Source organism: Fundulus heteroclitus, chromosome 9 (genome assembly GCF_011125445.2).
Source record: "Fundulus heteroclitus isolate FHET01 chromosome 9, MU-UCD_Fhet_4.1, whole genome shotgun sequence".
Classification (NCBI taxonomy): domain Eukaryota; kingdom Metazoa; phylum Chordata; class Actinopteri; order Cyprinodontiformes; family Fundulidae; genus Fundulus; species Fundulus heteroclitus.
In genome coordinates, this window is record NC_046369.1 from 36,938 (window position 1) to 58,814 (window position 21,877).

The following is a 21,877-nucleotide window of genomic DNA, read 5'->3' on the forward strand; positions in this document are numbered from 1 at the left end:
AGGTTTCTTAGGAAAACAGGTCTAATAGGGAGATTATAGGGATTAGACATCTGGTTCATACTCCAGTCCAAAAGGTGGCGGTAATGCACCTGAAAGTTGTTTGCCAACCGCCATAAAACAAAAAGAAGAAGAAGAAGTCAGTGCCAGTCTGTGAAAGCTACACGAGAGGTGAGTTGCATTCTTCAGCACACAGTAGAAAAGTGTTAGCAACATCATAAAACATCATTTTTTTTTACTAAATTAGACAAGTAATTTGTAATGATTAGTTACTAGATGTGTGCCTGGCACCAACATCTGTACTTTTAGTTTTCTTAATATTGTAAAACACTTGGTGTGCTAAGTTAAAAGCTAACATAACACTCTGTTGTAGCGTGCTGAGTGAAGCTGAGCCGTTGCACTGATTCAAACCCCGATATGTTCCCATTCAGGAAATAAACTGCCTGACAACCCAGAAACTCGTCTTCATTTAAAAAAAACTACACAACGCAGAGTCGAGGGGTTACTTGGGCCAGCCCGGTACAGTGGACTGAAGCAGAACCCGGTTACATCTGCTTCATGTTTATTTAAACAATCTCGTATGAAACCATGGAGAACAATAAGTTTTTTTTTCTTGTAACCCACTAAATCAAGGATTAAAAACATACTTCTTTCACTTTTTAACTAAAGTAAAACATTTAGTTGGAAATGAGGCAGCGTCCGCTGGATGCGCGCTTTCTCCTCTGATGGTGCGCGCTTTCTCCTCTGATGGTGCGCGCTCCCGACGCACAGGGGGAACGTTCCAGTTTCCATCAGTCTCGTGAATCAGGCCAAACCGCCATCTTGTGTGGATCGTATCCGTCTTTTCTCGTTGCTCGTTTTCTGACTAATCTTCGTGGATTCGGCTTCATTTTAAAGTTTTCAGCGACCATTTTAATCCAGATGGAGGATATTTCACCTCGAAGCGGCTTTTCCTCCGGTCTGAAAATGTTCTGTCTGCGTTTCGTCTTCGGTTCGCCGCTGACTCCACTGAAAACGAGGCCCTGCTTCTGTAAACCAGGGAGACACAAACAGAAACAGGATTTATTCTTATTTTTTCCTCCTCAACCTCCAAATGTTTGAACGATGAGTCGTTTTAAACTCTGGACCCATTTTAAGCCAATCATATGTTAAAGGTTTACTTCTCTACAGCTTTCTGAGCGGCTTGAGTTGCCCCCTAGTGGTCAATAAGGGACATGCAGAAACGGTGAGTAGCTTTCAGTTAAACTACAAACTTTGTTACTGAAAACGTCACATTTGAGCGATTCCGCCTAATATCCCGTGGTTATTTATGGCAGGTCACAGTCAATGCGGTATTCTGTTTTTCAGTCTTTATTATTATGTAACCATAATGAAGCATATGGACAATTAACAAAAAACGTTTTCGGAGTCGCGTAGAAAATTTAATTTTCTCCCAGTCTGCAAATCAAGTTTTTTCAGGTCAAAATACTATTTTTTTTTTTTTTGTTGAAGAAGCCGTTTATATAGGGAACGGATGGCACCTTGTGTCATTTAGTGAAAGAAAAAGGGTGAAACATGCCTCATGCAACAAAAGTAAAAAGAACCTGTTTTTTTCCCCAGCCTTTTTGTTGGTGGCTGTTGTAAACAAACACATAATTTAACAGTGGCTTTTAACCCTCCTGTTGTCCTCATTTTCTGTATACACCCTGTGTCCTCCGGGTCAAAATGACCCGTCTTCACTAAACCCCCAAAATAAACAGCTTAATTGAATTTTAAACACCAAATTTCATCTTGTATATTGTAATTCACCACAAAATGTGTGAATATTTGAGTTTTCCCTCTCCACTTGAATTTCTATAGCTTAAGAAAAGAAAATAATGTGCAAAAAATAAGTCATCTCAATGACTCATTTTCTTTTACTTTTCTCCAATGAACAATTTAAGAGAATGTACAATACAAAAATATGAAAAATAACATAATTAATTCATCTAATTAGCACATGTAGGGAAGTATGCAAGTGCACAGCCTTTGCACATATATTTCTTACACCTACAGCACACAGTATGTCTTTTACAGTCCTTCTTTTGAGGGCAGAACTGACATCTCTTCCTTGCCCTAGCTGGGGAAGTGGCTGTGGTAGATGGATCCTCAGGTTGATCAGGAGCTGCTGCACTCTGAATAGCTTTCACAACTGCTGCTGAGGCTTCTGTGCGAGGGACATGCTTCCTTCTTTCAATGACTGGAGTTACACGTGCCTTTCCTAGCTGCTCCAGGAACACCCTCCTCTTCTTGTGCTTACAAGACATCCAGGTTGGGTTGATCTCTCTCCAAATCACAAAGGCATTGTAGGAGGTCAATCTCATCCATCTTTTTCCAGCTGTCTCCATATTTGCAAAAACCCTCTAGATTTGTCATCTCCAGGATTATTTTTTCTATTGCTGGTGTGATAAACAGGTAGAATGTAGAAACAATAGCATGGGCATGAGAAACGACATACCTTGTGGGTCCTGGGGTCATCTTTACAATGTTTTGTTCTTCATGCCTGCCGTGTTGGTCATATGCTGCTGAGGACCATGTTATTCTGCCATTTTTTGAAAGGAAAGTCTCACTTTCAGCTTCAGGGTTTTCTTCTTCTTCTTCTTCTGAAGATGATTCATCATGCTCTGTGTTGTATTCCTCTCCGTCTTCTTCTTCGGATACATCCTCTACTTCCTCTTCTGAATCACAGTTGTCTTGCTGGACATGTGAGAAAATCACCTCTAAAGCCTCTTCGGTGTTGTAACGCACACTCATTGCTTCAGCACAGACACAATTCAGGGTCCCGTTATGCAGGACCTTCATAACCTCTGGAAATAACAGGTGGTCCTCTGAAGTCTGCGAGAACACCACCTGATTTGCCTTGTTTACTTCTGCTACCGATTGATCTGAGACACAACTAAAACTTTGTAACATTCTGTGGTTTGTAAATAACTCTGTGACCTTGATTTCAACTCTATTTGCCTTACGGGTCATTTTGACCCGAAGACCATCTTTGTACCTTTTTTTGTACAGCTTACATGGAAATGTGAATAAAAGCAACATTTAACTATTTCTATAGTTTTGGCCAATCTAGGCAAAGTCTTAAATTCTCAAGTTAAAAAAATAACATTTAGTGGATTTTTTGGGGGGTTTTAACACAGTGGCGGGTCATTTTGACCCGAGGACAACAGGAGGGTTAAAAAAAGAAAAAGTTGCTTTTTAAAATAAAGTATAATAATTGAAGGCTACCATTTTGTAGAATATTCTTGTATTTCACTTTTACTTGTCCCCATGTTCTAGTGGGTCCCGTGGAGGCTCTGACATAAAAGAACAAAGTAAATATGAAATTATTAAAATGCAAAAATACATACTGTAGAAAGTGATAGAAACATCTAACATGGACAGCACTTACACATTTAATTTGTCTTCTGCTTTTTGCCAGCCCTCTCTCTTAATTAATGACTCAAATTCGGCATAACCTTCCATTAAAAGCTCTTGTTTTGCTGAAAAAAAAAACTGTGGGCGTTCTTTGGCCATGCTGAACAGCGTTGCTGATCAGTTTCTACTATCGATACATTTCCCCTTTTAAACAAACGCATGAACACGCAGTTCCCTCTTAATTCTCATAATATGACGTTTTTCTCATAATATTACCACTTTTGTGGGTTTTTTTGTTTGTTTTTTTACTTTATTGTCCTAGGTCTTTTTTTTCTCATATTAGTAATTTTACTTCTTTAATACTCCCCCAAAAAGTCTGTTGCTAAAGTTTCACATGTTACACGGTTTTATGAAATAATGAAGACCACAATGTTTAGATTTAACAAATTGATCCTTATATTCATAACACACACACACACACAAATATATATACAAGCAGATCTTCTTTGTTCCGTAAAACGGTTGGTACATTTCCATGCAGCACAGGAATGAGGCATCTTCTCTGATCCACGTTCACTACAACAGAATTTAACTTCTATTTGCCACATACAATATGGCGGCGACGTTGACGTGCGAACCTGCGCCCAACGACGCGTCTACGTATATGATCAGCGCGCAGCAATCTTACGTTCTGCAAGCTCTCGCGTGTTTGTGGATGCGCCGTCAAATACGGAATTTCCGGTGTGTCGCCTAACTTAAAAACCCCATTCACCAACACTGAGTTAGTCTTGTCTGATCCGGTCTCTGACAATAAGGTTAGGCTGGCCTGATGAATAGATGGTTAAAAATCCGTGCAGAAGTTGAAAAAAAAAAATGCTAACAGGCTACGGATTGTTTTAGCATAGCTGTTGGCTAGCATGCTAAGACTGTAAGCTTGAAGACTCAAATGTTGACGGTAACACCGTTAGTTGTTTTCGCTCGACAAGACACTTCGATAAAGTTAGAAATGTTTTAATAGATTGAGCTTTTCCGGATCAATAACTTATTGGCGGATTATTTATTCTAGGAAACCGACAATCACAGGTAGACGGTGAGCTACAGCTGTAGTTTTTTAAAGTTAGTCTCCCCTACCGAAGTCGACAAGGCTTGCATGCTAACTGTCAGGCGAAGAAGCTAACAGTGTTAGCCCGTTGAGCTGTGGAGTCTTTTGCTGTTTTTAAATAATTCTAAACATATTTACATGCATTAGGTGTAATGGACGTGGTTTAAAAACGCCGTTTAATAACCGGTCTGATGAATTGACATCCAATGCTGCGAAGCAACCAAGTTATACCGAGTGTATCCTTTTCTAACAACAGTTAGCTTAACTCTGCCTGTTTGGCCTTTTTTGGCATTTCAGTAGATTTTGTCTTCCAGCAGTGGCAGATAAACAAAGACAAGGCTGCTATAGATCTAAACTAAACCTGCGCCGTGGTGTCTGTTTTCTATTTTCTCTTGTCTTGAACATCTGCTTATAGGCCATCTAGAAGTATGGGCAGCTAGCAAAAATGAATTCTGTACTTGCATAAACAAATTATTAAAAAGTAAAAAAATTAATGTTTTTAAAATCTTTTCCAGGCACAAACATGCAGATTTCTACCCTGGTTCTGTTGCTGATACCAGCTGTAACATGCTACATGGAGGAAGTAAGTAACATGAACACTTCTTACTGCTGCTACAGCTAACATGTATGGAGGACCAAGTCTTCCATAATTAAAAATAAATACATAAATAAATAAATGCTCAATAAATAAATATGCATACAATTATGTGCCACCAAAAATATAATAAACAAATAAATGTAGGTAGAAAATAAATTATAGTGAGACAAAATGTATATATCTCCTTTAATTAGCCACTTTATTTATTAATTACTTATTTTTTTAAGTATTTATTTATGTGCATGTTATAATATTTTTGTCTGTTTTATTCTTTCTTTGTATTTTTTCGCCCTATTTATTTCTCCGATGCTATTTATTTCTGCCTGTCCTTTTTACATTTCTGTCTGTCCTTTTTACATTTCTGTTTATCGTTTTTACATTTCTGTTTCTCGTTTTTTACATTTCTGCCTGTCCTTTTTACATTTCTGTATGCATTTCTGCCTCATTATGCAAATGAGGAGGGGCTGTGTCTTAAGGGCTCAACTTCTTCCCATTGGTTGGTTAGCATTTTACTGCATCGGTCAAATATACATGGCTTTCCCCCGCACTAAAGAATTGTTTAGTAATGTCAAACTCAGTAGGCAGACGTTCAGTGGCCGACCTCTTAAGGGAAGCTGCTAATAGACTGGAAGAATTAGAACGCTGTACATTTGGGATCTGAAATGTTTTTCGGTGGTTTCAGATTCGGTTTTTCCAGATCAGTAACTCATCGGCAAATTATTTATTCTACAAAACAGACACCTCTCCGCAACCACCACAAGGCAGACAGTGAGATACAACCATAGTTTCCTCAAAACGAGTCTTAGTCCGTGGGCCAGAATCTGTGGGACGTCTCCTTAAAAAGTTTCGTTTGAACTGTCAGGGGGAAACTTTCTTCCACCGGGAAAAGTTGCTACACATAGCAGTGATCTCAAAACACCAATGTTCCCACGTTTTCACTTGCACATTAATAAGTTATTGCTGATAAAAAATCTAAACTGTTGCGCTCCAGTCCGAGAGGTCACGTGATTCGTTTTTTGCTGCTCAGCCAATCAGATCGCTGTATTGTCAGCTGAGTGCGTTCAATCTGTAAGCTGTTGTGAACATTTGTTTCCAGACGAAGAAAGCCCAATAATAGCATTTTCTGGCGCCAGTTGGCAAAGATCTTGATGGCAAGGAAAAAGAAATAGCCCAGACCATCCATCATCCATTTTCTAACACGTTTATCCCTGCTGGTTCGGACCGGTGCCGATCTCCAGCTGTCAATGGGCGAGAGGCGGGGTACAACCTGGACAGGTCGGCAGTCCATCACAGGGCAGAAATAGTCCAGACTTTTGCTCATTTTGCTGTGATATCACCAAGACCTGCTGCGCCAGGATAGCACAGCCAAACGACTTATCCCCGCCAGAATTTGGATCCCCTGCGTCGGGAGAATGTTTGAAATCAATAAACGTTTTAACCTTCAGCTTTGTGAAGTCTAAATATTTTTAAACATCATTCTAATAAAATGAAATTGATTTTTTTAAACTCCTAATACATTGTTCTGTTTTTAAAATCGACATATCTCGTTTTCTTAATATAGTTAATATCTCTATATGTTCTTGGTTGAATTAAAATCTTATTAAATCAGATAATTTTGGCTGTACCTGTATTGAGTGTTCATTTGATCACACGTGAAATCCGCTTTATATGATCTATTCGTGCGGGTCAAAAAGAAAAGAAAAAGAAAAAAGACGAACAAGCAGACAGCTCTGATGGACTCAGGAAGGTGGATTTTTGGTTTCAGCAGACAGACATGCGACAATCTAATAACATAAAGCTAATATTTTCCTGACACATCTGGAAATGACCACAGAGCCGTTTTTTTCTCATAACGTGTTGTACTGAGTGATCAATCGAGTTTTAACCGACATAACAATCCCTTATGATCGTACTAACAAGTGTTACATTATCAGATTTAACACATTAACTGAACGATAATGTAACGACACCATTGCTATATTTCATTAAGAAAAGTAAAACATCTTCATTTCCACGCCTAATAGGTTGGAAATGAGGCAGAGTTGACTGGGTTCATTCTTCCAGCTGAATGCGCTCTCGACGCAGGGGATACAAATTCTGTCGTTTGGCCATGCTATCCTAGCGCAGCAGGTCTCGGTGATATCACAGCAAAATGAGCAAAAGTCTGGGCTATTTCTGCTCTGCGATGGACTGGTGACCTGTCCAGGTTATACCCCGCCTTTCTCCCATTAACAGCTGGAGATAGAGACCAGCACCCCTCACGATCCCAGCAGGGATAAGCGTGTTAGAGGATGGATGGATGGATGGATGGATGGATGGATGGATGGATGGATGGATGGATGGTCTGGGCTATTTCTTTTTTTTTGCCATCAAGATCTTTGCCAGCTGGCGCCAGAAAATGCTATTATTGGGCTTTCTTCGTCTGGAAACAGACACAACAGAAACAACCATCTTACGGGCGCAGCCATGATGACGTGGTAAACTCGCTCAGCTGACAATACAGCGATCTGATTGGCTGAGCAGCAAAAACACGAATCACGTGACCTCTTGGACCGGAGCGCCACAGTTTAGATTTTTTATCACCTATAACTTATTAATGTGAAGTGAAAACGTGGGAACATTGGTGTTTTGAGATCACTGCTATGTGTAGCAACTTTTCCCGGTGGAAGAAAGTTTCCCCCTGACAGTTCATACGAAAAGTCACCGTACAGATTCTGGCCCACGGCCTACAAGAAGGGAGCCCAGTTTAGCTGCTATACCTGCTTTGTTTTGGAAGAAGTTCCAGGAGATTCCTCCGACGATGCGGAGCCGCGGGTGTGAGCGGCTTACGTGATGAAACAAGTTAGTCCTTACCAGACTTTGTTTTTACCGGTTTCTTGCAAGTTTTACAAATCACTGGTTTATTTCTTTCAGACTGGTGAACTAGTAAAACCCCGTTTTGGGACCGTTTCCCCCGCTGCTCCTTGCTGCGACATATTCACGTGCTCTGTGTTGTGGTTTGAGTGGACGGCGCTTTGTGACGGCGTGCCTGGGTCCGCGATTACGATTGGTCGAGAGGAAGCAGTGACTGTAGCATCAACTAATATGATAGGCTGAAAGGAAGGAAGGAAAACTCTCTATCGAACTTTTATCGACCCTATTTCTTCCTATTGCGCCACACGTCTATCGATCGATATATATTGTTATTGAATTATCGTCCAGCCCTATGCCAACCTCACTTTATATTAATCATACAGGTTATATTTATATTTTAAGTTGAAGTAAAGGTGGCGTTATTTAAGCAAAGAAATCCCTGACAGTGGGTTTTTTTTTGGGGGGGGGGGGGGGGGCTGAATGGAAAATTAGAGCTGGAAGTCTCAAAATTTGATGAAAAATTAATTATTGCTTTCATTCTGTGTAATTCTGTAATGAATCTTATGGATCTCTGACTATGAAACACCTTTAAACTATAACTGAGAGCGACATGCAGCATCTCCTACGTTAAAAAGCTGCTGCTGACATAAAAACCAAGAGCAGCACTAACTGAGAGCGTCTTCTCTTGTTAAAGTGATGTGGGAGCTGAGAATATTGAACTAAATCAATGACAGCAGCAGAAAACGGTAAAGCTTGAAGAAATATTAATCCAAATATTGACAACATATTTAATCGTTGTCTGATCGGAGAATTCTGTGGAGTATTTACTAGTGATGGGTCCGGCAACACCGATGCGTCGGCGCATGTGTCGGTCTCATAGAGCGAAACCCGTGTCGATGTGTGTATTGCTACGGAAAAGTCACGTGACCGATACAGGAACTGTTTCGAACTGACTGACGCGCCAAACTGTTTCTGTTCCCTCTAAGCTGCACGCGTGTGCATTCGCGTACAGCAGCGCGCGCAGCAGAGCTATGATGCGCAGTAAAGAAAATCCAAGCTGAACTGTAAACAAAATAACGGTTAATAATGGTTAATTTTTAACTATTTTGCAACTCTGGTGTGGTGGTGTACCACAGTCTCGCTCTGTGAGCGCCAGGTGCTGATCGGAGCGCACCACTGATGGATGGGTTCTGCAACGCTTTTTTGGTTGGGCGGGTTGCGCTGTGCGTCTTTGTTCTGAGCGTCGTTTCAGAAAAAAACGGCTGATCTACACTGAGTAGAAAGTTGCTACTCTGAGTAGTTCTTCCTCCCTTTGTCATACTCAGCATGTCCGATTTCAGAACAGATGATATCAGTCAGGTAACTAAACACAGCGCCCGATCAACCATTTGTAAAAAAATAAAAAAAGCCAGTCCACAAGCATCCTCCTTCACATTATTTATTGACTGTATCTAAAAAAAATCAAATATATGTTTAATTCAAATGAAAATATAAAATAATACAATGCAACATACAATGATTTAAATTGTATTGTGTATACTTGGTCATCAAATCAGTGTCAGTTAACTCTGTCAACCAGGTTGCCTGTAGGGATTTTTAAGGTCCAGCAGGTGTCAGTATTCAGTGACACAGTATCGGCACAGTATCGGCACAGAGTTGCAATGTGTCGAAACGTTTCATGACGCCTCATCGACCCATCACTAGTATTTACCCTCCAGCATGCAGACTCCTCCAGAAAATGACATCTTTCCTTATGGTAAGATGCAGGAATTACTGTGGATATTCACTAACCTGCTGTGTGTTTTCCTTCAGGCAAACTTCACCTGCTACAGCCTAACATTCCTGGAGGCTGAAAACATTCAAAAGGTCTACGACGACAATCAAAAGTCAGGAGTGTTCTGGTCCCGAAATGGTTCAGGCTTGGATCTCTGTGACTTCTCCTCCATCTACTCCACCCCCCAATGCTCCGTGTGCAACAACTCAGGGACCATCATTGTTGTTTTATACAACCTGACGATCAACATGAAGCTAATGGTGGAGGGTCCAGAGCGCCACATCAGCTACAACAAGACCGGTAAGAAGCTCCACACACATTTCTGGATTTGAAAACATTTCTGGACCTGAAACGTTCCAGATAAACTAACCAGGGTTCCTCCATCTCAGGAACAGTCCCAGATACCTGCTTTACCCTGGTGTCATGGCCAACACTGCCAACATGAGGCTCATAACGTTGTTTTTCTGTTAAAAACAACAATCTCAGTCTCCCTTCCCACAACTTTTCACTTTATTTTAAAGTCAGCCTGCAGCCAACCAGCTGCTCAGGTTGACCACTGAAGAAAATATTCAGCAATATGATCAGAAAGTAGAGTTAGCACGATGCTAACATTTCGACACTGATACTAAAGAAAAAGATAATTTCTACTAGAACATGTCGACCCAGAGTCGTTGCTCTTTGAACTAATCCTCATGTTTCTGTTGCAGATTGTCCTCGACCCACAACCCCCGGTGAGTAAAGATGGAGTTACACATTTCCTGAACTAAAATGTTTTACGTGTTGCAAAGAGCACAACTTTAAATCCTCCCATCCATCCATCCATCCTTCCTTCAATCCATCCTCTTCCTCTTATCTGGGGTCGGGTCGCGGGGGTAGCAGCTTCAGTAGGGAGGCCGACCCAAAGCTCGTGACCATAGATGAGGGTAGGAACGTAGATCGACCGGTAAATCGAGAGCTTGGCCTTTTGGCTCAGCTCTCTCTTCACCACAACGGATCGGTACAGCGCCCGCTTCACAGCAGACGCTGCACCAATCCGCCTGTCCATCTCCCGCTCCATCTTCCCCTCATTCGTGAACAAGACACCAGAGATACTTGAACTCCTCCACTAGGGGCAGCACATTCTCCCCAACCCGGAGGAGGCACTCTACCCTTTTCTGGGGCTTTATGCCCCTGGTAGGGTCACCCAAGGCAGACAGGTCCCAGGTGAGGTACCAGACAAAGAGCAGCCCATGAACACGATGAATGCCATAAACGGACGCCGTGTTCCCTCACCTGGAGGGGCCCCACTCTGGAGCCAGGCCTGGAGGTGGGGCAGGTTGGCGAGCGCCTGGTGGCCGGGCTTTTACCCATGGAGCCCGGCTGGGCTCAGCCCCTTCCAATGGGCTCACCACCTGTAGGAGGGGCTAAAGGGGTGGGGGGTTGTGAAATGGGTGGCAGTCGAGGGCGGGGACCTTTGCGTTCTGATCCTCGGCTGCAAAAGCTGACTATTGGGACGACTTTAAATACTTTAGTTAAAGAGGAGATAATTTCTACCAGAACATGTAAACCTGGAACCGTTGCTCTTTGAACTAATCCTCGTGTTTCTGTTGCAGATTGTCCTCGAACCGCAAGCCCCGGTGAGTAAAGATGGAGTTACACATTTACTCAACTAAAATGTTTTACGTGTTGCAAAGAGCACAACTTTAAATACTTTCGTTAGAGAGGAGATTATTTCTATTTTTCTATCTAGTTGCAATAAACACTAAATATAAACAGGGAGAAATCTTTTCTGTACATTTTAGCTCCTCTGCTGTATTCAAGTGTTTCAGATTCAGTTTAATTTAAATAATCCGGCTGCATTTAGGTCAAAATCACAGAAATTACCGTTGAATAATATTTCTTTTTCTGCTGTTACAGACGACAAACCAGGAGAACAAAGTAAGTTTCCTTTTCCTGGTTATAAACCAGAAAACATGTTTTTATTCTCTATTAAAGAGAAAAATAAATTCTTGCTGCTTCTGGAGAATAAAACTGTTTCCTCTGTCACCCAGGAAGATGGATTGGTTTTTGGGTTTCTGTGGCCTTCTTCATCATCACTGCAATCCCCCTCTTCATCATCATCATCATCAATGTGGTTCGTGAACGTCGTCAATCACAGAAGGTGAGTGTTTCAGTCGGTCTCAGTGAGTTCTGCTACGCATTAAAAACCCGTCAAAGGTTCTATTTAAAGGCATACTATGCAACATTTTTCAGTTAATTAATGTGTTCCATACCGTTTTGGATGATTAAATGAGTCATTTCAGGTCAAACAAAGGTTTTCTTGGCCGCCCTGGTGGTCTGTGGGGGAAATACCGCACTTGCAATTGCAAGAGCTCTTGGCCCGCACTCACAGAAGTCTCACTTTACGTCGAGAACTCCATGTGTTTTTGCCCTGCCATTCACTACATGCAACAACAATAATAATAATAAAACTGGCGAGGCGGCGGCTTGGCGAAACGGCCGCGGCGGCCGCCTCGCCAAGATATCGCTGCGGGAAACCCTGATGTTCATACCTTCACTGTGTTAGTCATTGTTCGTACTGCCGTTTTTTCCACTTTTCGTTGCGTTCGCCTGTCTGCTAAGCTCAAAACAACCGCGCCTGGCTTGATGGAGAAACCAGAACAGCTGAGCATCTTTATGACAGTGCACTTTTACTTTCGCCCTCTGGGGGGAGCCTCGCTGGAAAATCAACCCCGGTTGCATAGTATACCTTTAACGAGGAATGAGCACTGAGCTATATTATACACTGGAGTGCTGATTTTGCCGAAAAACTGAAGTCACCGGCCGCCATCTTGCTACTCCCTACTCTCACAGAATCCCATAGGATTTGGTTGCAACAACAAGCAGTTTTCTGGCTGTGTGAAAACGTTGCATAGGTAATTCTACAGTCAGTGGATGTACTAACACTATCAACTACTAGGAAATTAGGTGCTGAAATATTTTATATGTTATTCATATTAAATATATATATATATATATGTATCTATAAGTATGTGTATATGTATATATGTATATATATGTATACACATATGTAAATATATGTTTTTGTATATTGTTATTTATATATTTAGAAATGTTAAACATATATATTTAAATGAATAAAATGCAAAATATTTCAGCACATGACTTTCTCAGTACTTGTTATTTTTAGAACATAACATAAAAGTATATGGCATTTGACATTTTAAAAGTTTTAAGCTCCCCCTAAACATGAGAAAATCCTCGTTATTCGATGCTGTAGCGCACATATTCCCTAGTTACTGGAGGAAAATAGGGAGTACCAATATGGCGGCTGGTGGCTTCAAAGCGACTCGTTCAAACAGACGGTGATTAGCACTCCAGTGTATAATAAAGCTCAGTGGGAATGAGGTGAAAATCAGCTGAACTAATCGCTGCTTCTCTTGGTGTTTCAGGCTCTAATCAATGCTGCAAATGGATCTGCTGCCCCCTGCTGATGAGGCGTGTAATCAACCATTTCCACCATTATTTTTGAACATAAGCAATGGTTTAACATTTTTCTGCACACTGTTGTTCTCCGGCAAGGCAAATTTATTTATATAGCACAATTCAGTATAGAGACAATACAAAGTGCTTTACATGATTAAAATATACCAAATTAAAACGGAATAAAAGCAAGTAGGAATAAAATGTAGATAGAAAAAAAGAACAAAAAAGTGATGATTCAGTTAACTACAACAGTTGAAGGCAATCCTAAACAAATGTGTTTTTAATCTTGGTTTAAAGGAACTTTTCCAGTTTTCTGGGAGTTTGTTCCAGATCAGTGGAGCATAGGAACTAAATGCTGCTTCTCCATCTCTGGTTCTGGTTCTGGTTCTGCAGAGCAGGCTGGAGCCAGAAGACCTGAGTGGTCTGGATGGTTGATGCCCTGATAACAAGTCTGTGATGTATTTAGGTGCTAAGCCATTCAGGGATTTATAAATTAACAGAAGGATTTTAAAGTCTATTCTCTGGAGTACAGGGAGCCAGTGTAAGGACTTCAGAACCGGGTCCATGTTCTCTACGTTCTTAGTCTTAGTGAGGACGCGGGCAGCAGGTTCTGGATCAGCTGCAGCGTTCTGATCCACTTTTTAGGCAGACCTGTGAAAACACCGTTGCAGTGATCAATTCTAAATATAAACATGGATTAGTTTTTCCAGATCCTGCTGAGACATCAGTCCTTTAATCCTAGAAATGTTCCTCAGGTGATAGAAAGCTGACCTTGTAATTGTCTTTAGAAGCTTTTGAAGGTTCAGGTCTGAGTCCATCACTATACCCAGATTTCAGGCCTGATTACTGGTTTTTAGCTGAAGCGACTGAAGCTGTGTGCTAACTTGTGATCTCTCCTCTATTGGTCCTGCATTGTTACATCACGTCTGGACTTTATATTGAAATGCTATCGTATTCCACCTGAAGTCTCACTTGACTCTTATAAGCTGTACGCAACGAAATGTTATTCTGTATGCACTCTGTACGTACAAAATGACAATAAAGTTGTCTTAAATTTATTGGGATCCTGTTATTTTTGTTTTTCCTTAAACCAGGTTATAAACTCTGACCGTACTTGACCTAAACTAAACCTTTTAATACTATAAGGGGGGGGGGGGGGGGGGGGGGGGGGGGGGGGGGGTGTTCCTGACCCACTCAGACGTTTCTCCTCCATTTCGTAAACATCAGCGTACCCTGGGGCTACAGGTGAGAATTCACCTCTAAGGCTAACTGGCATGTTGATATGTGGATTTCATGAGCCCATGTTAATTAATGGGCATTGTCTCATTTTAAAGAAATAAATATGAATAGAGGGAGTGTCCCCACACACTGTATGGAGTCCTTTAAATCTTTAAAACAAAACAGGAAGTTGCATAAAGAAAATAACCAAGTCAGCAAACGCGCACAGAGCCTTCACTTATTTCCTTCCAGGCACAATTATAATAATGAGAATAATTAGAATAATCATCATCATCATGCACCAGCAGGATCTCTGAAAACTTGCCGTCTTTACGTCCTTCAGCACCAACGCTGCCATCGATCCACAATTAGAACAACTTTATGCAACTTTTATGGACATTTCTGATCGTCTCCTCACTTGTTAGTTTATCTACTGATCCAAACTCGTCTTTGTTCTCAGTGAGAATTAAAGGGTCCATTAGATGATCTACATGCATTTCAGCTCAGACTGAGGCTCATTTACATCTACATGTGACATAAACACAGCAATATTACCAGTTTACATCTGACTGAGGTAATTTCTCTCATTTTGATTTGTTACATTACTGTTTGGAGCTAAATGGGATTCTGCTTTATGGTTTAAACCATAACAGCTCAAACATATGAAAAAAACATCAGGTCTGGTGCTCCTTGAGGTAAATAATTAAGTGAACTGAATGTTATTAAGTTATTTCAGTGTATTTTGGTGGCTTTCAGTACTTTGTGGTTATTGTTGACTGAAAAAGTTTGGCTTTAGCACAGTTTCCTGGTCATTTTTATTCATCCTGAATTGTGTGTTTGACGTGTAGGTTTTAGTGCATAGAATTATACAAATGTGTATGTCTTAAGCACAAAAGAGCCCCTTTTCAGGTTTATTTTGTGTCAGATTTTTCCTTGGTGTACTTTTTTTTTTTTTTTTTTTTTTTATAAAGGTCCAGTGTTGACCATGAAAAAGCTTTAATGTGACAATATTGTAATTTGTGAAAATCTCTTAGCTATGATTAAAAGGGTTAGGGTTAGTTTTTCAAAAAAAAAAAAACAATGACACACTAATTTGAGATATACCAATGTAACTTTAGGAACTATGTGGCTAAAAACATGTTTTTCATCGTGATATATATCGTGTATCGTGATATTAGATTTTCTTCGTATCGCCCACCCCTACTTTGAAGACGACAGCGTCAGGTTCTGGTGCCGGTCCGTCTCCACAGCCTCCTCACCTGGTCTGTCTCCTCAGCTGGACCTGCTGTGGACCAGGAAGCAGAACGTGATGTACAACCTGTTTGATTGGCCGACGCGGCGCCACGCCCGCCTGGTGGTTCTGACCATCGCCAACACCATGGACCTGCCGGAGAGGATCATGATCAACAGGGTGGCCAGCAGGCTGGTGAGGACCTCATGGTTCTGTAACGGTCCCTCAGCCATGCGCTGAGGCAGCCAATCACAGACCGCCGCCATGCGCTGAGGCAGCCAATCACAGACCGCCGTGTGTTTCCAGGTGCGCCTCCACGCAGGAGCAGCTCTTCCTGCGGGCCGTCATCGCAGAGTTTCGGAGGCTGGGATTGGAGGAGGCCACCTTCCAGCAGGTGAGGTGGGAAACGGGTCGGCAGAACCGTTCAGAACCAGCTGGACTTCATGCAGTTAAAGGAAAAATGAGCCGAGCTTCAGTTTCCTTTGCTAGAGTCCAGAAATGCTCCAGGTTCTGAAACCATGGAAATCTTAATAGGTGTGATTATTTAACTCAAAGCAGAAAAATAAAAGTATTCCCACCCCTGGGAGGAGTAGATGGCCTGGTGGTTAGAGCAGAGTCCTCGGTTAAAATCCCACATATGCTGCCCTGATCCCTGAGCAGATCTCAGATCTCAAGCTGTATGCAAACGAAATTTCGTTCTGTACGCACTCTGTGCATACAAAATGACAAAGTTTGTCTAAGTCTAAGATCTAGAGGCTCTTGCTTTGGTTCTTCTGCTTCCTCCACAAACGGCATCGGGCGACCAAACTGTCTCACTGCAAAAACAGAACTAAAAATAAGTAATAATTTCTTAAAATGAGTGAATGTGTCCTTGATTTGAGCAGGTAAATAAGATGATCTGCTAGTGGAATAAGATTTTTGCACTTAAAACAGGAACAGCTCATCTCCATCTGCAGTTTATCTAATTATCTTATTTTAGGGGTCAAAACACTAATTCCATTGGCAGATAAGATTATTTAGCTGCTCAAATCTAGGACAAAAACACACATTTTTTAGAACATTTTACTTATATTTAGATCCGTTTTTTGCAGTGCTGGACCTTCCTATACGGTTCTGTGTAGAAATGATCCGTTCCTCCTGGGTCTGAGGTTCTACCGTCTAAAGGAGGAAACACACGGGAAAGCAGTATACATGTCTGCTGCTCAGCTTTTCATTTTAATCAGTCAACAAATGTACTAGAAGCATAAAACATGTTTTAATCCTGAATTAGATTAAAAATCTAATTTCAGATGCATAATGTTCCTTTTTGGCTGGAAATAAACAGGAAATCATCACTCAGACCAACAGAACATTTGTTCTTTTAGCTTTCTGGTTATTTTAACTCAACATGTCAGAGTCTAACACACCAGCAGCTTTAAGGAGCGGTCCAACCCGATCAGAACCACTGAGTGAAAGCAGCAGGTTCTCTCCTCCTGACTTTGCCCTGGGTCTGGTCTGGCAGGTGTTGGTGCAGCACCAGGCTCTGTGTCGGGTGGAGGGCCTGCAGCCTGTCAGCGTGTCGGAGAGCCTGGCCGTGTGTCACCGTCTGGGAGCCTGCAGGCTGCTGCTGCTGGAGCCCAGCCGCCTGGGGGTCCTGCTGAGGGTCCGGCTCAACGTGAGCCAGGACGACGTGCTCTTCGCCCTGAAGGCCGACTGAGGAAGAGGAGGAGGCTCACCGTGAGCACAGATTTAAATCTTTTAGATGTTGTGGGACACTCTGACGTCTCTAGGTTTACTAAACTTTTGCTGCTCTCCATGTATTTTTTCATGCCTATAATCTGTAATAAAACCTTTATAAAAAAGTTTTGTAGAAATGATTTTTCTTTTAACCTAAATTCAGCCTCTCATGGTTGTTGAGCAATACGTGAAGATTTTTACCTTCGGTTTTCTTCAGCCTTAAATCTCTAAGCTTTGGCTGAAAGGAGGCGTTTTCTCCCCTGAAACCTTTATGGGGTTTAGAAGCTCGAGGAGTTGAAGGATTTTACCTTTTTTAATGACTTTATTAGAAAATAAACGAAACATCAGCAGCAGCTCAACCAGCAGGGCCAAGCGGTTCAGTCTGAGGTCCAGTTTCTGTGCAGAATGGAGTCGTCTGCTGCTTCATCGCCAAGAGCAAGAAATGCACACATGTCCAGCAATATAGAGATTAAAAAACATCTTTTATTTGGTTTGAATAAAAATATTTCCCTTCAAACATGGAGCGCTGTGCAGCAGGAGTGTGGAGCTTCATCTTCAGGGTTCCTCGGCTTGATCTCCACGGAGGCGGCTGGGTTCTCCGGCCTGCGGACGCATCAGAAGGTCAGCTGCTTGATGACACAACAGTAAATGTGAAGCTAACTGGAGCAACAAAAACTATTTCATTAGATGGAAACCATTAGTGTCTGAGCTGCTGGGATCAAAGAGGCCAAAGATCCAGATTCTGTCAGAAGCTGCATGTTCTCTCTAGATCATATAACATTTTAACCTTGAGGCTGAGCAGTCAGAGCCATTAAATGGTTAAAGTCCTGATGATCCAGCAGAAGGTTCTGTCCAGCAGGACCAGTTTTCCTCCCGCTGCTCTCCTTAAATAAGGGATACCACAGGGCTCCATGTTAGGTCCTGTTTTATTTTCATTTTTATGTGGATGATCTTCAGGTTTATCTTTAAATCCAGTCAGCAGAGAGCGTCTGGATAAAGCTGGACTTAATTTAAATTAAGACGGAGGAGATTTAATCTGGTAACTCTGCTGACAGGACGGAGCGGCGCTGTTGGACCTCTGGAGTCTTCATCATCTGAGGAGGATCTTCCTCATCATGTCCTTCAGAGGGTTTTTCATGCTTCAGTATTTCTGCATCTCTCTCTATAGTGGGATGTAGAGAGCGACCGATACGGGATTTAAAGGCCGATACGATTATTCTGACATCGGTCTAACCATACCTGATATGTGCTGATGGTTTGGTTTTTTTTTAAGCATATATTGTTTTTTCCTCCATTTTCATCAGAAAATGACACAATGGTAACAAATGCAGCATTTAAACCAGCTAATATTAATGAAAAGCTTCCGTTTGAAAGTTAAAGCAAAAAAATTTTCATCATGACTCTTTTTTGCTTGGACTTAATGAACGAGTCTCAGCGAGAGAAGATCTTTAGTTCAGTGGAGAGGAGGAGAGAAACTGAGCACCGCTGCAGCGTCTGGACATTATTTTAGGTAAAGTTAGATGCTGTACGTGTCGTGATTGGTAGCTGTTTTTACGTGCATACATGATTCTCCATGAAGACACGCACAGCGGCAGCAGCTGGAGATCAGACGAAGGTTTTTAGACACAGAAACAGGCGCCGCTGTTTCCTCCGCTCAGTGAGAGAGAGAGAGAGACGTTCAGAGGCCAGATCAGCTATATTAGGGTTAAAACTACATTAAAAGTTTTAAAACGCACCTTTGTTGTTGTTGGATGGATCAGTGAATGCATGCACGTACCGACATGGGGGGAAAAAACGCAGATATGGGCCAAAAATCTTGGTGCTCTGGTGGGATGGAGCGTCTCCTCCTCACCGCCTTCATCTGACTCATAGTTCAGCTTCCTGTCAGCTAACAGAGACAACAGGAACGCCTCTTCCTGATTCATGTCCTCTGGCTGCTGCCTGCTTCTTTTAACGTTATTAGAATCATCCTTTAAGTTTATAAATGTTCGATGGTGAAGCTTCTACATCCCCAGAACGTCTAACATGTCCAGCTGACCCCGGGACTCGGGTCGGGTCCAGAGGAGACGGAGCCTGTTGAGCTCCAGCTGCTGGTCTCTGCAGTCGGCCTCTTCCTGTGAGCCTTCAAGACTCTTTAGATGTTTCTGAACCTCTCAACCTTGTGCTTTAATGATTTTTATTATTTAGTTTTTATTTCTATTTTGTTGTTCACCTGTAAAGGACTTTAATAATCATAGTTTTCTGAACACCTGCTGCTGGAGGAGGCCTCAGAGAACCAGAACCCTCATTACAGCCCAAACCTGCATCTGCTGAAGGTTCCTCTCCTCTTCCATTGCTGCCACGCTGGTTCGTCTTGACCAGGATTCTCTTGTAAAGGAGATTATCAACCTTAGTGGGTAAAATAAACGATAAACGTAAACATTATTTAGTATATAAATCGATTTAATGTATTCCAGCTGTTGTCTGTTGTGGATCTTTGGTTCCAGCAGAACATCTGGAGATGAGCGACAATGAGAGCACACAGTATTTCCATCAGAGGTCAGAGTTGAACTGACCTGATCATCCTGTTATCGGTTAAACAGATAAAGTCTCTTTATAACTAATTTATAAAACTCTGCTGGTCTCTGAACTCTGGTTGTTTTTAGCTGAATGTCTCAGAGCAGGGTGGGAACCAGGGAGCGTCAGCTTCCCTGCTCTCCTTGTGATGCTCGCTGAGCTGTGGTTTCAAACCAGCAACCTTCTAGGTTACAGTGACTACAGTCTACTACAGAGATCCTCTATAGCTGAATTATAAACAAAGAGACGTTGTTATAAACCTGAACATTATTCTCTGCTTCATATTTTTATTGAAATAATCTCGTATGAAACCAGGGAGAACAACAAAAGTTATTTTCCCCTGTAATCCACTAAGTGAAGGATTAAAAACATAATTCTTTCACGTTTTATCTAAACTAAAACCCTTAGCTGGAAATGAGTCAACTTTCGCAGCTCTCCATCATCCCAGTCTCCCCCCCCCCTCACCCACAGCTTCACCCACTCCACGCACCCACCAGCGCTGTAAACCGTCACAGTCAGAGTGGACTGCCAGCAGAAATCATCTTTCTCTCCACTTGAATAAAACATCAGGTGAGTTTTATTTCATTTAAAGCTCTTTAGTTTAACTATAACTTCTGGAAAAGATTTTCTCCTTCCAGAGTAAATAAAATCCAGGATGAAATTAAAACTGTGCAGACCTGATCTCCTTTTTTCTTATTTCGTTGCTGTTTTTTCTTTAGGGCAGCAGGATGGTGCCTTGAATTAATTTATTTAAATAATTTATCTTGATTAACCAGCTGAAAAGTCACGTTTAAAGACTCCTGGAGAAATCGGAGCAAAGCTCTCAGACTTGGAGCACCCCCCCCCCCCACCCCCACCATCCCTTAGCAAAAAGTATTTAAGTTTACTTTAATATACGTACAATCTGAAGTCTGGTTAATTTACTTAGTATTACACCTTTCTGCTAATACTTTTCATTATAACCACTATACACAGTTAGTAGCTATATATAAAATTTACTTTGTGAGGAACTCTTCTGGTAACAGAGCAGGCCGGTTATTAACCACCAACACTTGTTCTGTCCTCCTCAGTCTCTCATGGCGGAGACTAAAATAATAAATAAAATAAAAAACTAAAATAATAAATAAAATAAAAAACTAAAATAATAAATAAAATAAAAAACTAAAATAATAAAAAAAATAAAAAAAACTAAAATAATAACTCATGTATGTCATTATTAAATATGGTTAATAAGTCAACTTCAACACTGTCTCATCCTAAATATGAAGTACGTCTACTTTTTGCCTTGAACGGACCGTTTTACCGATATAATAACCGAATATGTCCACATGGTCGTGTTTAGCCTCCGTGATGGCTCGATGAGGCGTCATGAAGCGTTTCCACACATTGCCAAACTTTATTGATACTGTGTGACTGAATACTGACACCTGCTAGATCTTAAAAATCACCTTTTTTTTTTTTAGATACAGCCAATAATCCATGTGAACCTGTATCATAACGTAAGAACTAAGTAAACATGTTGTGAATGACGATGCTTGTGGACTGGCTTTTTTTTTTTTTTTTTTTTTTTTTTTTTTTTTTTTTTTTTTTACAAATTTTTATTCAAAAAATTGTTTCCACGTTGTGAGATTGAGTCTGTTACGCTTTTTTGATATCACTTCTCCAGCTGTAGAAAGCAGCCACTCACACAGAAATACGAGTGGCTGTATTCGCACAGCATCGCTTTGCTGTGCGTATTGCTGCGCTGGGCATGCTGAGCCAAGGTGGCCCACTCGCGCCACCTTGGCTCAGCATGCCCAGCGCAGCAATACGCACAGCATCGCTTTGCTATGCGCGCTGAACCCAGAGGCTGTGCGGGAATGCATAAAGGGACCAACTGTCTCATAAAGACAGCTTGGAGCGTCAAAGTCAGTTCCAAACACAGTTCCTGTATCGGTCACGTGAATTTGCCATAGTGATACGCGCATGTTACTATTACAGGTTTTAGTAATA

At 41.5% G+C, this 21,877-nt stretch overlaps 1 long non-coding RNA gene across 1 annotated transcript; it reads right to left on the reverse strand.

Moving 5' to 3' along the window:
- Window positions 1-17,792: 17,792 nt before the first annotated feature.
- On the reverse strand, window positions 17,793-19,675 carry LOC118564106. The gene is made up of 2 exons (XR_004931632.1): window positions 19,630-19,675; window positions 17,793-17,932 (listed from the first exon to the last, which is right to left on the reverse strand). It is a non-coding gene; the product is annotated as an uncharacterized LOC118564106 (long non-coding RNA).
- Window positions 19,676-21,877: the final 2,202 nt, after the last annotated feature.